The sequence below is a fragment of the Phasianus colchicus genome, chromosome 7, assembly GCF_987193195.1.
Source record: "Phasianus colchicus chromosome 7, bPhaCol1.hap1.1, whole genome shotgun sequence".
Taxonomy (NCBI): domain Eukaryota; kingdom Metazoa; phylum Chordata; class Aves; order Galliformes; family Phasianidae; genus Phasianus; species Phasianus colchicus.
Window position 1 is genome coordinate 34,946,346 of NC_143442.1, and position 14,274 is coordinate 34,960,619.

The 14,274-nt window shown below is 41.6% G+C and overlaps 1 protein-coding gene across 6 annotated transcripts in view; it reads right to left on the reverse strand.

Moving 5' to 3' along the window:
• AGAP1 (ArfGAP with GTPase domain, ankyrin repeat and PH domain 1) overlaps positions 1-14,274 on the reverse strand; it is a 292,152-nt gene that overhangs the window by 171,780 nt on the left and 106,098 nt on the right. The gene's annotated exons all lie outside the window — the stretch shown is intronic.

Sequence of the window (14,274 nt, forward strand, 5' to 3'; positions counted from 1 at the left end):
GTGAGGATGACAGATGCTCCACGGGAGCCAAGAGCTCTGCTCTCCACGTGGATGAAATTGCCCCAGTCCACCCAGATAAGCACCACTTAACCAGTAAGATTGAAACAGAAAGGGAAAATTCAGGTATCCCAGGAATTCACCCAAAATAGCCAGATGCACAGCAACAAAACATAACAGAATCTTGGTGGGGAAGTTCAACCTCTGCAGTCACCAGTTCAACCTCACCAACATCTGCCTCTGCCATCATGGGCCAAGGTACTAAAATAGGAGGCACTACTTTCAGTCTCTACATTTGCAAAAAGAAGCTATATCGTGATTTCTAGTTCATGCAATTATTGTCATTAATATCTCCATCTGCAAGTTAGCAGACTGGTTAGAAATATATACATACATAAATATATTATATGTATAGAATAAAAGGAAACAGAGCCCATCTGAAACACTGCAACATCCACACATCTCCTGCAACTTTTCCATTTTAAAAAGCCATACCATTTCAGATACTACAGAATTTCAGTATGCTGGAGTCTACTGAAACTTCAGTTTACACTAGGCACAGCTTAACTTTAAACCAAACGCAGGAATTAACACACACCCCAACTTTCAAACTCCACTGAGCATACAAAACTCATGCTGGACCACATTAATACTTATTTCTAACTCCAAAAATCAAGAAACTGCACTGACACTCTGCAACGGAGGCCACAGTCACTTGGTTTGTCTCTGCCAAACCAGGTCAGCGAGGCAGAGCTGCAATGATTATTGGCATCTACTTAAGAAGTCGCATAGAAACTTGCTGTGATTAAACTAACAGTATTCAATCTGTATTATTCAGAGAACATAAAAAGATAATTATGTAAATTCCTCGATACAGTGCAAAACAGGCAGATAATGTTTAGCAGAGTAAGCATACAATTTCTCCTCAAATGCAATTTTAATAACAAACTGGTCTATGGCTTATGTTCTTCATGTAAATGAATGATGGCACGACCGTGATTTAGTGAGAATATATTGTATAAAAAATGGCTTGTATATAAGAAGCAGCAGCTTCATTACTTACATTCCACCTCCAATAGGCCCCTTATCATCCTGAAAGGATGATATCAATTAATTTATTTTCCCCTGCCATATTGATCATAACCTTCATCAGCTAATCATGTTTAAATTACAGAGGAATATCGTAGCACTCTGTCATTTCAGAACCATTGGTTTATCGATCTGGACTCTAGAAAGCTATATATTAAAATATTTTAAGCCACATTAGTGAATGTAGAGAGCAAACCTAAGGTCAGACTTTAACATACATGAATGGATTTGTCTTCATCACGTTGTAAAGACCCAAATTAAGACCAAAACTGAATTAAAACCACACTACCTTCTCAGCAAAATCTTCCACTCTCCACGGGTGTGGTAATTAGTCAAGGAAAACATTTATTTCTTTCCTTGACTCTGAATGTAGGCGGTTGTAGTGTTACATTAACTAACATCATGCAGTCCTGCCCAAACATCTCTCCAGGAATTCACCAAAAAAACCCAAATATTCCCAAAGCAGCCTGAACTTACCTACCCAAATGGATTACTTGAATGCTAGCTGCAGCACTACAAAAGCAGACATGATTTTATTAGCCCATTTCAGTGCCATTTGCATGGAAATGCACTGACTTTGACTGCCAAGGAGTGTTCCTGCTTCTTGGAGGAGGTGAGAACAGGAGGAGGATGGGATGTTCAGCTGCAGTGCTCAAACTGCAAGTGTTGGAGACACAACCACAAAGGACAAGCTCAACAGCCGAGCCAAGATTTGTAATAAAGCAAAACGTCCATATAAATAATCCATATAAATACATACATAGCTAGGAATGGGAAGGGTGAGGCACAAGGTAGCTGGAAATGCTACTCCAAAGATAACAGAGCAGCACCAAGGGTAAATGATCCTGCAAAAATGGTAAGTAAAGTGACAGGCGGATCTAACGTTGCCTTCTTAAAATTGGGTTTCAGACTTTAAAAGAGACCATTCTTACCCTCAAATTTCACAGCCTTTCCCTCAGTCAGAAAGATGACATGCCCCCTAATGGAACTCCCCATCTGAGCTGCCAAACCTTCCCAATTCCTCCTCCATTTCGGCACCGAGCCCCACCAGAGCACGATCCTTCCCGCCTCTCCCCCTCCTTCATTAGGCGACCTGCTCTCCTTTCAGACACCAAGCAGTTTTTGCTTCTTTCATTGCAGTCATGGAGCCGTCACTCCATAATTAGACTGCATTCAATATTCAAGTGCTCGGGGCTACTTGCCCTTGGATATTAAGGGGATTCGAGCTTCTGAAGTGCCTAAAGGAGTACGGTGACCCTTCAAAGTTTGAGACATATGAAAGATGTGACTGATCATCTGCGGGGCAATCGCTGGACTGTCAAAAGACCCACTGTGCTCTTTCTAAAGCTACCTTGAGAGAAGAGATGAAACCTAAATCTTGCCTATCAGAAGTCAATAAAAGGGGTTCAGCGTATCTCTCCTCAGCAGTGCTGCTGCAAAATCACATTTTCTACACCTTCTATTCCAGAGAAAAAAGCCCCGAAATACACAAAACTTAAAATGGCTGGCAGTAAAAACCCCACGGACCTGCTAACTCCTGCTGCTGAGATCTTCAGACGCAGTAGTTAGGGAGGAAAAATACACAGTTAAATGGCTGCGTAGCAAAAGAAAAATACGCCGTAATTGTAAGAACACCAGAGCCCAGCTACACTTCTTGTTCAGCCCCCAAGCCTGTTGCTGTCATTACGTCTCTGTCCTGTCTCAAAGCAACAACTCGTTAAGCACTCTGCGTTAGGAAGAATCCTTAAACCAGCACATCCAGGTTCACACTGGAGTTACGAGCATCTCTGTCGAAGTCTTCCTAGATCAGCATGAATATTGTTTTCCCAACAGCAGCAGCAACAATAGAACGGTTCAGACAGCTGGGAGGCTGTGTGGGACCTCTGCGACAAACACATATCAGCAAGTGCTGCTCTTCAGGTATGCCTCTTGCAATCTGTGGTACATGCAAATCCTATTTCTGTTAATAAAAGCTAGCCAGTGTATTTCATTGGCCAATTTAAGACTACTTAGAGACAAAAGCTTTAGCTTGATACGTGTTTGAAATTGAAACATCAGTCCAGGGAAAGCTATGCAAGCAAATAAAGTGAAGAAAGAAAGGAAAGCAGAAATACTTTAGTCCTGGAGATATCAGGTGTCGTCTCACCCAAAAGATTATTCCATGCTTCTGAATTTAGTACTTAAATATATATTTAAGTATATTTGCTAAGGTATGCTTCTAGAACAAATGAATGCCAACTTAGCCTGCGTGGCAAGTATCAGAAATAAGCAAGTAAGAGACAAATATTTTAGCCATTCTAGAAAAAAACACGGACTGCATTCTCTCTGCTTTCACTAACAGAGATTTCTCCTATAAGCCATCTACATAAAGGTATAAAGCAAATACGATTTATTTCCAAAGTTAGGAACTCTTCTGAAAACAAATGGAGATATGCCAAGAAGATTCAGAGTTATAAACCAGGCATATTTACGTTTAGCAAATATTTGGTCTTTGGGGAAGATTGATGCCTCTTTGTTGTACATGCAAATTTAATTTCACCAACTAGAATAACGAGAAAATACATTTTGCTTTAAGGTCTCATTAATCAAAAGCACGTGAAATTCCTCATCTGGAAGACGAATAAAACGTGCAAGTTGGGATAGTGAGCTCTTCACTTGAATGTCTCTTCTTCCCCGCCTGACTCAGCTCACCACAACAAAACCAATCTCCCACCCCCTGCCACTTTCATCTTAATATGACTTTTTGTTAAGCAAACTGCTGTTTGCATGCAGCTCCCACTGACTTGATTCCCTCCGGATTGGAAGGGCAGCAAAGCAAAGTAGGAAGGCTTGGTGGTCCGGCAGCCTGTAAGTGGCCTCACAGCGTTTGCTTGGCCTTGCAGTGCTTCCCATGGCTCGACAGATCTGTATGCAAACCACCACGGTTCCTTCACAGACCCATTCAGTTAACTGTTGGCAGTGAAAACCTGTGCTGATTTCCACAGATGTCAAACAAAGCTTTCCTGTTCCCCTCTCAGCAGCACGAAGGGCCTTTCCCCTCCATACTGGGCTGCCTTTCCCCAAGTCTGAACGCGCTCGAGGTGGGGATATCAGGTCAACCCTCTCCCTGAAACCAAGAACAAGGCCTCCCTAATGAACCAACTCCTCATTGTGTGCAACTTCAGAGCTAATCACCATTAGAAACGCTGTTGCCAGAGTAACTGATCTGACAGAGTTGTCTTTCAGCGGTTCAAAGGCCTGTTCATATGTCAACTTCTGGTGCAGAAGCATCAGGCTGCTTTGGCAGGGGCAGCTGGGTCTCTAAAATCTCATTAGCGCAGCTTCATTCAAGTCTATACTCTGACAAGAAAGTCAGAGGCCTGAGGGGAAAACGCTCCTTCCGAGAAGTTTGAGACGTGAGGTAAGGTCGTCTCATCGGGATCCACCTTCCCAAACCTAAAATCCAAAGCTACCTCAGTGCTGTACAACGGGTTTCGTTTAGGGAAATCTCATCTCGCCTGAGAAACACTTTCCCTGTTTTTTCAGGCACGTCCTGGAAAACGTCCAGAGTGACCAACAACTTCATCACTGCTCTCCTTCCCCAAAGGCGATGAATAGGGTTACCGCTGCGCCTTTTACACCGCTTTTCACTAAGGAACGCTTCAAATAATGGAAGGCCATACAATCCCTCTGAAATTTCGTGATACTTCTCATTTATTACTGCTAAGAGAGCAGCATGGCTTTAAAGGAGATGAAAACAGCCTTCTCGAATTACCACTAATTTAAATAAAAATTGGTTTCCCATAAAATCACATCCAAGACTATTTATTTTGCACTGCATCCGAGTAAGAGAAAACACTGGATTCAGTTAAGACCCGAACTGTGCAAATGACGTGCACTAAATTTTGTTCCACTTACAGAAAAACCAGCTTTCAGCTCATGGATGACTGAAAAACAACAGAAGAGATAAAAAATCACCAATGCTTTTTTTTTTTTTTTTTCTCCCCAAAACTACTGGGAAAAACAAAGTTTACACAAAGATTACCTCCATCTTAATGCAATCCCTCCAACTCATTCATGGATCACCACAATGCCTGGACAGAAAGTCTCTGCTCAGTTCACATCACCCATTTGTAGTCTCACCTCATTGGCTTCATCCTGCTACCAAAAAACCTTGCCACGTGAGCCCAACACACTGCTGTAACTGATACATCAACATACTCACATTTCATCAGACGAAGAAAAATGATCTGCTTCTGCCCACAAGTCCTGCTGATGAAAACTCTGCTTCAGCAAAGCATGCTGTGGGAAGTTAAGGTACCCAGCAGCACACCTACTTAGAGTGCTGTATTTTAGCTTACTATGCCATGTTTGTAATAACTGTCTTCAATAAAAATAAATTTATTCCACAATAACAGGACAGCAGTAAAAGCTGTAAGAGCAAGCACTAACCACAAATGCTTTTCAATGGGAAGCATTAATGTAAGCATCCACTTTTAAAGCCAATGGACCTGTTACTGTAAAGTCATTCAATTTAGGGACTAGGTAACTTTTATACTTCTTTTACAAGGAGAGCTTGGCACACCATGAACCAGCTGTAGCACAGAAACAAGTATCGGCCTTCTAAACTATTTGGGATTTAACCTAACAATTATGCAAGTTATTTACTGAATAAAAGCAAACAACCCACGTGGCAAGACCTTTCATTTGGATTTGCTGAACCTCACGAGCCACTCCTGGGCCCACTGCTCAGCCTGTCTAGGTCTCCCTGGATGACATCCCATCCCTCAGGCATGCTGATCTCACCCCTCAATTTGGGTTTGCTGAGGGTGCACTCGATCCCTCTGCCAAAGTCACTGATAAAGTCACTAAAGAGCATCGACTTCTGGGGGACACCACTTGTCACTGATCTCCATCCAGACACGGAGCCACTGATCACTGCCTTTCTGGGTACAACCTCACAACCAGTTCCTCGTCCATGGAACAGTCCACCCATCAAATCCACGTCTTTCCAATTTGGAGAGAAGGATGTTGTAGGGGACCATGTCAAAGGCTTTGCTGAAGTCCAGGTAGATGGCCTCAGTGCTCTTCCCTTGTCCTCTAATGCAGTTATGCCTTCACAAAGGCCGCTAGTTTGGTCAGGCAGGTCATGCCCTTGGTGAAGCCACGCTGGTTATCCCACATCATCTCCCTCTCTTCCATGTGCCTAAGCATAGCTGCCAGAAGGATCTATTCCCTGATCTTCCCAGGTGAAGCTGGCAGGTCAGTAGTTCCCTGGGACATCCTTTCTATCTTAAAAACATATGCGACATTGCCTTTTTGTTCAGTCACCAGGTATTTCACCTGGCTGCCATGACTTTTCAAACATCACTGAGCACGTCTGGCCCCCACGTCACACAGATGTGGTACACCTCCTGTCTAGTACCAAAGCCATAAAACAAAGCACATTGGTCTGCATTTACCAAGACATTTTGGTCACAGTAATTCCAAGTGTTGGAATAGCTCAAAAGCCAGCGCCTCAGCATCCTGTAGAGCTCTACATGCAACCTAAACTCATCCTTCACACCCCAACCATAAGAAATCATGCAATAAGGAGCTAGAAAATGAGGTGGAACTGAGCAAGGCTCTTTAGAAACCACACAAACACAGGGAAACAGCACAAAGTTGAAAATTTCACTGCATATATTACACTGGCTCACAGACACACGGAATGCCCAGGGTTGGAAGGGACCTCAAGGATCACGAATCTCCAACCCCCTGCCACATGCAGGGCCACCAACCTCTCCATTTAATACCAGACCAGGCTGCCCAGGGCCCCATCCAACCTGGCCTTGAACACCTCCAGGGATGGGGCATCCACAGCCTCTTTGGGCAGCTGTTCCAGCACCTCACCACTCTCTCTGTAAAGAACTCTTCAAGAGATCTTAAAGTTGTAACTTATTACACGCAAACACAACTCTCTCACCCTATTAAATTGATCTTATAACTGGAGATTCAAATAGTTTTCAAGAACTACAGGGCTATTTCATAATGCAAGTGAATAGGATGCATACATACAATCACATGAGTTCTCAACTACGAAACGCTGTTTCAGTTATAATTAAGCTCCACTATAATGAGCGAGCTTAGTGTTAATTTTTATGCAATATTTTACATCAAAAATTCCCACTAAAATAAATATAAAATTGCAATTTAATGCTACTTTTGATATTTTTGTGATACTTCCACTGAAATTCACATTTTTACTTTGGCTCTCAGAGTGACCGCTCTTGTTTTATCAGGAATAAAAACACAGTCACATAAATAAGGCTCAGCATTTAATATCTCTAATCAATACCAATGCATTCATTTTTTATTTACATAGGTAACTATGATTAACACTGCATCTCTCTTATTCCTAATTTGATGCAAATCTCTATCTCTCGAGATAAGGTAAGCAAATACGCCAATAAATCTGCTAGACAATCTGGAAAGCATCTGGCATCGAAGGAAATTAAAAAATAAACTTAAGTTTTACTCACTACACAAACTGTGTTGCAAGCAGAAGCATATGGCTTGAAGATTTATTAAGGCAAACACAAATACGACCTTTTGCCTTAAATTTGTTGCTTTCAAAGTTAAATATATCGTTACTAAGACGGCTGCTAAACTCTCAGATGAAGCAACACCTTACCAGAATCAATGCCACCAATCCAAAATGAGATATAAAGCCATATGCTCCATACCAAAGGCTAACAACTTTATTTGCTTTGTGGCTATTAGGCACATTCAGCTGTCAAAGTCAGCAGTCCAGAGCACGGGCATCATGCAGCACGTAGCATCAATCTCACAAAACATGCCTTTGCACTTTGCCCCCCGCACCCCTTGGCACTTTAATCATTTGCTAACTGTTACAATAAGGTTGTATTAAAAATTTAAACTGCCCTACTTAACGCAATTTACCTTCAAAGGTCCATTTCCAGAGAATGAATTCAAATGATATAAACGTCGAACACTCGATCAGATTTATTGCGCCGAAGAATATTTCTCTTGATACAGATCTGACGAGTGAAGGCTAATGGCTTTAGTTTTATTACTTTCTAAGCACATAATGGGAAAATTTAGACATTTTCACAAGACCAGGCTTGGGCAAGAAGGGTACATTTCCAAAGTGACAGCACAGAAGCACGCTATGCCATCTCTTTAGAGACGACCGCCTCAATGGCATCCTTAATAGAGACGAACACTTAGTATTTGTCCAGACATTCCTTGCCCAGCAGTTAGGGCTGTGAGCCCCTCTGCTGACTCGAGGGGGTCCATAGGCTTGTGACACTACTGACTGCAGCCACACCTCCATACTGAGTTATGGCCAGAAGGCACGGTCCCATAGAGGATGTATTTTGGGAAAAGACAACTGATTTCAAGTTCACATTGTAAAATAAGGAACAAATAATACTTCTATGTGTGCAAATTAAGCAGTTCCTACAGGCAGCTAAGTTATCTAAGCACTGGCAAACTGTTACCAAAAAAAAGACTTCCAGCCTTTCACCTCTCCACTACAACCACATTTTTCATAAACATGAAGAGTGCTTACAAAATACCACGAGCAAAGAGTTTTGTTTGTCCAAAATGCTATCTTCTTATTTATTTATTTTTAATTGAAAGACAGCTGGGAGTCCTCAGATTTCAATTAACGTCTAGATACTTATCCAATCAGTCACCAAGTGCTATAAATTTCCTGTATTTCTCATTAGTTGTGCTATTGCTCAGCTTAAATATAAACATACATTTCTGTGAGACTGTAAATTATGAAGCCTAAGACACAAGCAACCGTACCAGCCATCAGAAGAGACATAAATGATGGGAGTAAGTCAATTGTACCTATGCTGAACTGAAGCTGATTTACTCCTCAGTTATAATTATCTTTTCAATACAGAAGTATCACCAACAGAGGCATCACCTGCATGCTCCCAACTCCTGGAGCTTACACATACAGATTTGAAGCCTGTAACGATCTGTGCCTTTACTAATATTAAAAAGTTTTATGCCCCAAATCCAATCTTCTATGGAAAAAATTTCTCAGCATCTGCCAATAACATTCCTTCAATAACTGCAGATAGGCAAGGGGCTTTGAAGCTCTACGTTCAGAATGGTTTTTGTAGCAATGAAAACCATTTTCAGCCTATCCAAAGGGCACAGCCCAGAAGGTACTGAACACAGCAGCATCCTGTGTGCCCAGATACCTCAAGGTCTGCTACACTGACACTGAAAAGAACACATTTACATGTTTAATTAGCAAAATGCTGTTGGTGTAAGGAAAAGACACAGAAGAGATTGATATAAGCCCAAAGAGGCTGTGGATGCCCCATCCCTGGAGGCATTCAAGGCCAGGCTGGATGTGGCTCTGGGCAGCCTGGTCTGCTGGTTGGTGACCCTGCACACAGCAGGGGGTTGGAATGGGATGAGCACTGTGGTCCTTTGCAACTCAGGCCATTCTGTGATTCTATGATTCTGTATGATAAGCAAACAGCACTCACGTGTGGAACATTCTTTTAGCATCGCACTGTCACCAAATCAGAGAATCTCCAAAGCTGGAAATGACCTCCAAGATCACCCAGTCCAACTGTCCACCTACAACCAATACTGCACCACTAATCCACGTCCCTCAGTACAACATCTAAACGTTTCTTGAACACACTCTGTCCCAAGAATCCAGGTGCCACGGAAGATCTCCTGTATCTCAAGTCTCCTCCTGCAATACCACAGTTTGCCACTGCAAGCCATCCCATCAAATCAAACACTAATTTCAAGACTGAATTCAGAGGCAAGCAGTTTTGAGAATTCTCTTTCTGTACAACAACAAAAAAAAACCACGCAGCTTTACAATCTGGCAGCAGTGCTGGTGCTCTCTGGCATAGGCAGGAGTTCAGAAAGGCTGATGCCACAATCACTGTGCCTTACTACATAACACACCGCCCCCATGTATTCATTCAGGCTTTTAAATTCTCAGGACACATGTGCACAGCCCAGAGAAGCAAAGTTTCAATGGGATTTGCATATGCATACGGATTAGTTGAAAGGGAATGATTTGCAATGCATTTCAGAAATCCCCTTTGAAGAACAATCAATGCTAATAACAAACTTTGAAGTTTAAAATGTTTACTACACAACAGAAAACATTACAAAGGGATGTTGATTACACGAGTTTGAAATGTTTGAGTGCTCTGACAAAATCATCCCTTTATCGAAAGAGGAAAAAAAAGTACAATAAGTGCTACTAAGTGAGATAAATATACAAGCAGGGATAGACAAAAGCTATAGAAACTAAGAGCCATATTAATGCAGTATTGGCATTTTGACAGATTTTTTGTGGTTTTGCAACTGAGATTGAAAGAGCTTCAGCATGCTACATGCTAGAAACAATGAATGCATCAGAACCACAGTGATTCTTTGGGAGATCCCAGCAGCCTGCCCAGGAGTGGTGATGCCTTTGCTCACAAAGCTGACAGTTCTGCCCTGGGCACTGATGGCATTCCCATGTGTTTTGTGGGTGTACTGCATCAGAGTCATTTTGTACCAGCTAAATTTACAGCTAAATCCACCAAAGTTAAAACTAATGACCAAGGGACAATGTACAGAGTCCAGCTGTACAGAATACCAGGTGTAAGAAGGCAGAAAAAGTGTTGGTACACTGCCTTAAAATTTGTCAAATCTAAGGAAAAGAAGCTTTTGATCACTATCAGATTAGAAGTGATAGCTAACAAAAACTGAGAGCAGAAGATGCTGTCATTTCTTTGGATGTGCTTACAGAATGCAATCCCTACCTCTGAACAATGGCATTCCTGCAGATTAACCCACATCAGCACGCTGACCTGAAATTTCAGACTGAAAGTTTGAAGCTACAGCTGGAATACAGAATCACAGAATCAGAATCACAGAAGCACCAAGGTTGGAAAAGACCCACAGGATCACCCAGTCCAACCACCCAGCCATCAGACACAGACATTACTGACACACACACAGCAGTTTTTAAACGTGTGCTGGAGGACAAATTAATATGGAGGAACATATGGAACACAAGTCCCAATTTGTGCATGGCACTCAGTGGGTAAGCAAATGATCCAGGAACAAAACTGCAAAGATTGAAACGCTCAGCTGTAGCCAAACAGGAATTTTCTAACTTTCTCCTCCTTTCAGAATTTGCATTCATGTCATTTTTTTTGTGTTAATGGCAAACAGCCCTGATCTGTTTGCAGACGTTCCACGAACCTGCTTGTACCATTTTATATCTCAAATAAAATTTACATGAACCTATAAAACACACTGTTTATGCCTCTCACCCTCGGGTCTATTGCCAATAAAAAGCAATTGACCACCAAACAACCATCATGCTTCCTGCCCCAGAACTTCTTCTCATATTTGCATTAAAGTATATAAAACTACTGGACCAATCCTCGATCTTCAGTAATAGAAACCTTGTTCTTTCATACTTTAATGAAATATACCAACACTGTTTCCATTCAAAGAAGAATTATCTCGCAGTGAACTACGTCCATTTATTCTACCTACTGCAGAACATCATAACTCTGCATCACCATAGCATCCAAGGCTTCAAGTAACATGCCTTACTGCATACATTTGAGTTAAAAACAGCCATATATACGTGCCCAATAAAATTAAGCACGTGAGAGGCTTTTCAGAGGTTGCTGTTTACTCCATATAACCTAACGGATGACACACTGCAGCTGAAAACTAATCTTCTCTGCAACTTTATTAGCAATACAAATTACAGTTGCACTGTCGAACTGTGAAGTCCTATTTCTGTGAAAGGATAAAAGAATGCCCCAAAATCCCAAAACCATGGCATGCTGCTGGCATTTTTAAATAAGGATGCACACGAGGAGTGCTAAAATAAGGAACGAAGAATAACTGAAGTTTGGAGACTCTGAACAGTAAGAGTTGAAATTTCACTGACATTCAGATTTAAGAGTAAGCCTACAAACATTGCTCAGCAATAGCAGAAACAAGGCTGATGGCACAACAAGCTTTCTGCTGTTCTGCAAACAGTGAGCACACGTGAAAGCAAGAAAAAAACCTCAAAGTTTTAATAGGCTGATCCAGGCCATCTTTGACAAGTCCAACTAATGAGTAATCAGAGCTGCTTGTCACTTCTGATGCCGAGCTGCAGCCAAAAGCACTCTGCAGAAAGGTCACAGCTGTATGTTCCTGAAATCACAGTAATTACAGAAGCCAGAGGACCTGCTCCCAAGCTCTGCACAGCACTTTGGGTGCACGCAGCTTCAGCCTCTGACTTCAGAACTGAAGCACCCCCAGGGCTGTATCGAGTGTATGAGTGAATACTGCCTCTTCCTAAAAATCTGTCAGCCTCGTAGGACTAAGGCTTTACTTACCTCCCATTAGACTGATTAATGTTTCTTAATGAAAATACATCCATAAAAACCGACTTGTTAATACTGATCACAGGCGACAGCCGTTCCCCGCAACCCAGGCCTGCAAGGATTAATTTGTCATCTTCCATCCTGTAATGGAGAATTTCTACTTCAAGGTACACCTTCCAGGCACAGCTGTTCCACAGAACACTGCAAACACTGGTTGGTTGCAGAATATCCCAAGCACAGCACTTGGAAATGAAATACCTGATAATGTTTATAAGCGGACATACCATTTAAATATTAGCTTAATTTGCAGAGAAAATAGGTAATAAAAGGCTGCACAACACCAATAATGGCACAAATATTGAAGCAGCACTGGCCTGCTTCAGACTACATGGCACAGTATGACTGATTCCTGCTCCATATTAAGAGATTTGGGAGTTATAATGCAAGTGTGACTAATTGGTAGATCATGAGCATCTTGCAGTGTTGTAGTAGTAAGACAAAGCAATGTGAAAGATCCCCACATTGAAACTTCATGCTAAAAAGGAACTATTTTCCACTTTCATCACTCGCAAGTGGATAAACAGAAACTGCTAAGCTCCAGTTACAGACTCAATATTGAACTGAAATCACGTCTGCCTTCCCCTCTGTAACATAAGAGAGCTGCATAGCACATAATTAAATGGGTCAAAAAAAAGCTGAACATGAACCAGGGAAAGCCGTGCAATTATGAATACATCATGAACAAAAATAAAAGCAATTCTTATGCATTAATGGTACATCAAGCTAATTCAAGAAGGCTAAAGTCATTAAAAAGGCATCCTGGGGCAGTACAGTCATTGCTATATTGCGCTGACAAGAAATATTAAAATAATCATTTCCAATGTCATTGATAAAATCTGTTTTGATAAGCAGGAAAAACCCCTAATTCTTAACGAGGCAATCTGAAGCAAGATCAAATACTAATCAGACCCATCTTTAAAGCTTAATGCTCCCATCCAACAATCTCAAGTTCCAAACACCAAGAGCTACGAACACATTATTGAGCTGGAATTCTCCATTTCTCTTTGTTTTACAAGTGAAATTCAAAGCCTGCTCGTGCAGCTCCAGCTTCAAACAGCATCAGAGATGAGACCTAAATGGGACAACGCTGAAGGCTACAAAGACCCCTCTGAAATGTTCCAAACTCTCCAGACTTTAGCATTCAAACTCTTAAAAGAACACTGCATACATCGCATCTCAAACAACTAAGAACAAACATCCTGACAAATCCTCTTAGAGAGAAGGTTACTTTAACTAGAAATTATAAAAAGGTTTTGGACACTCAAAGTTTATTAGTCACAGATTTAACACCCTACCAGCAATTCAAACTTCCTCAACAACAGAAGCTGGAATTGGGGTTGGCAGTGTTGGATGTACGGTCATTAGGAGCCTCAACTGTACATGCCAATCACAGCTGACACAAATCATTGCACAGTGTTGGACTTGACTAAAACAGGACTCAAATTATGCAAAATGAGACACTAAAGCTAAAATGAGTAAATCAAAACCAATCTCTCCCATTTCATCTGCTACACCACCAATATTCAATAGAAAAACATCTATTGCCATCAGTAAGTTCATCAAAACTATAAGCCAGCAAAATCAGTGGGCCCTTGGCAGGTGAAATACAGAGCTACCAAAGCAAAGCAAACACCTTGGAGCACTCCAACCCTGAGCATGAGCTACCCTGGAATTGTAACACAAAGCAATTAAATCCTAAACCCAAATTCCAAGAGCGAATGAATATCCATCCAGACACAAGCAAAGTGTGGAAATAATTCCAATACACAGA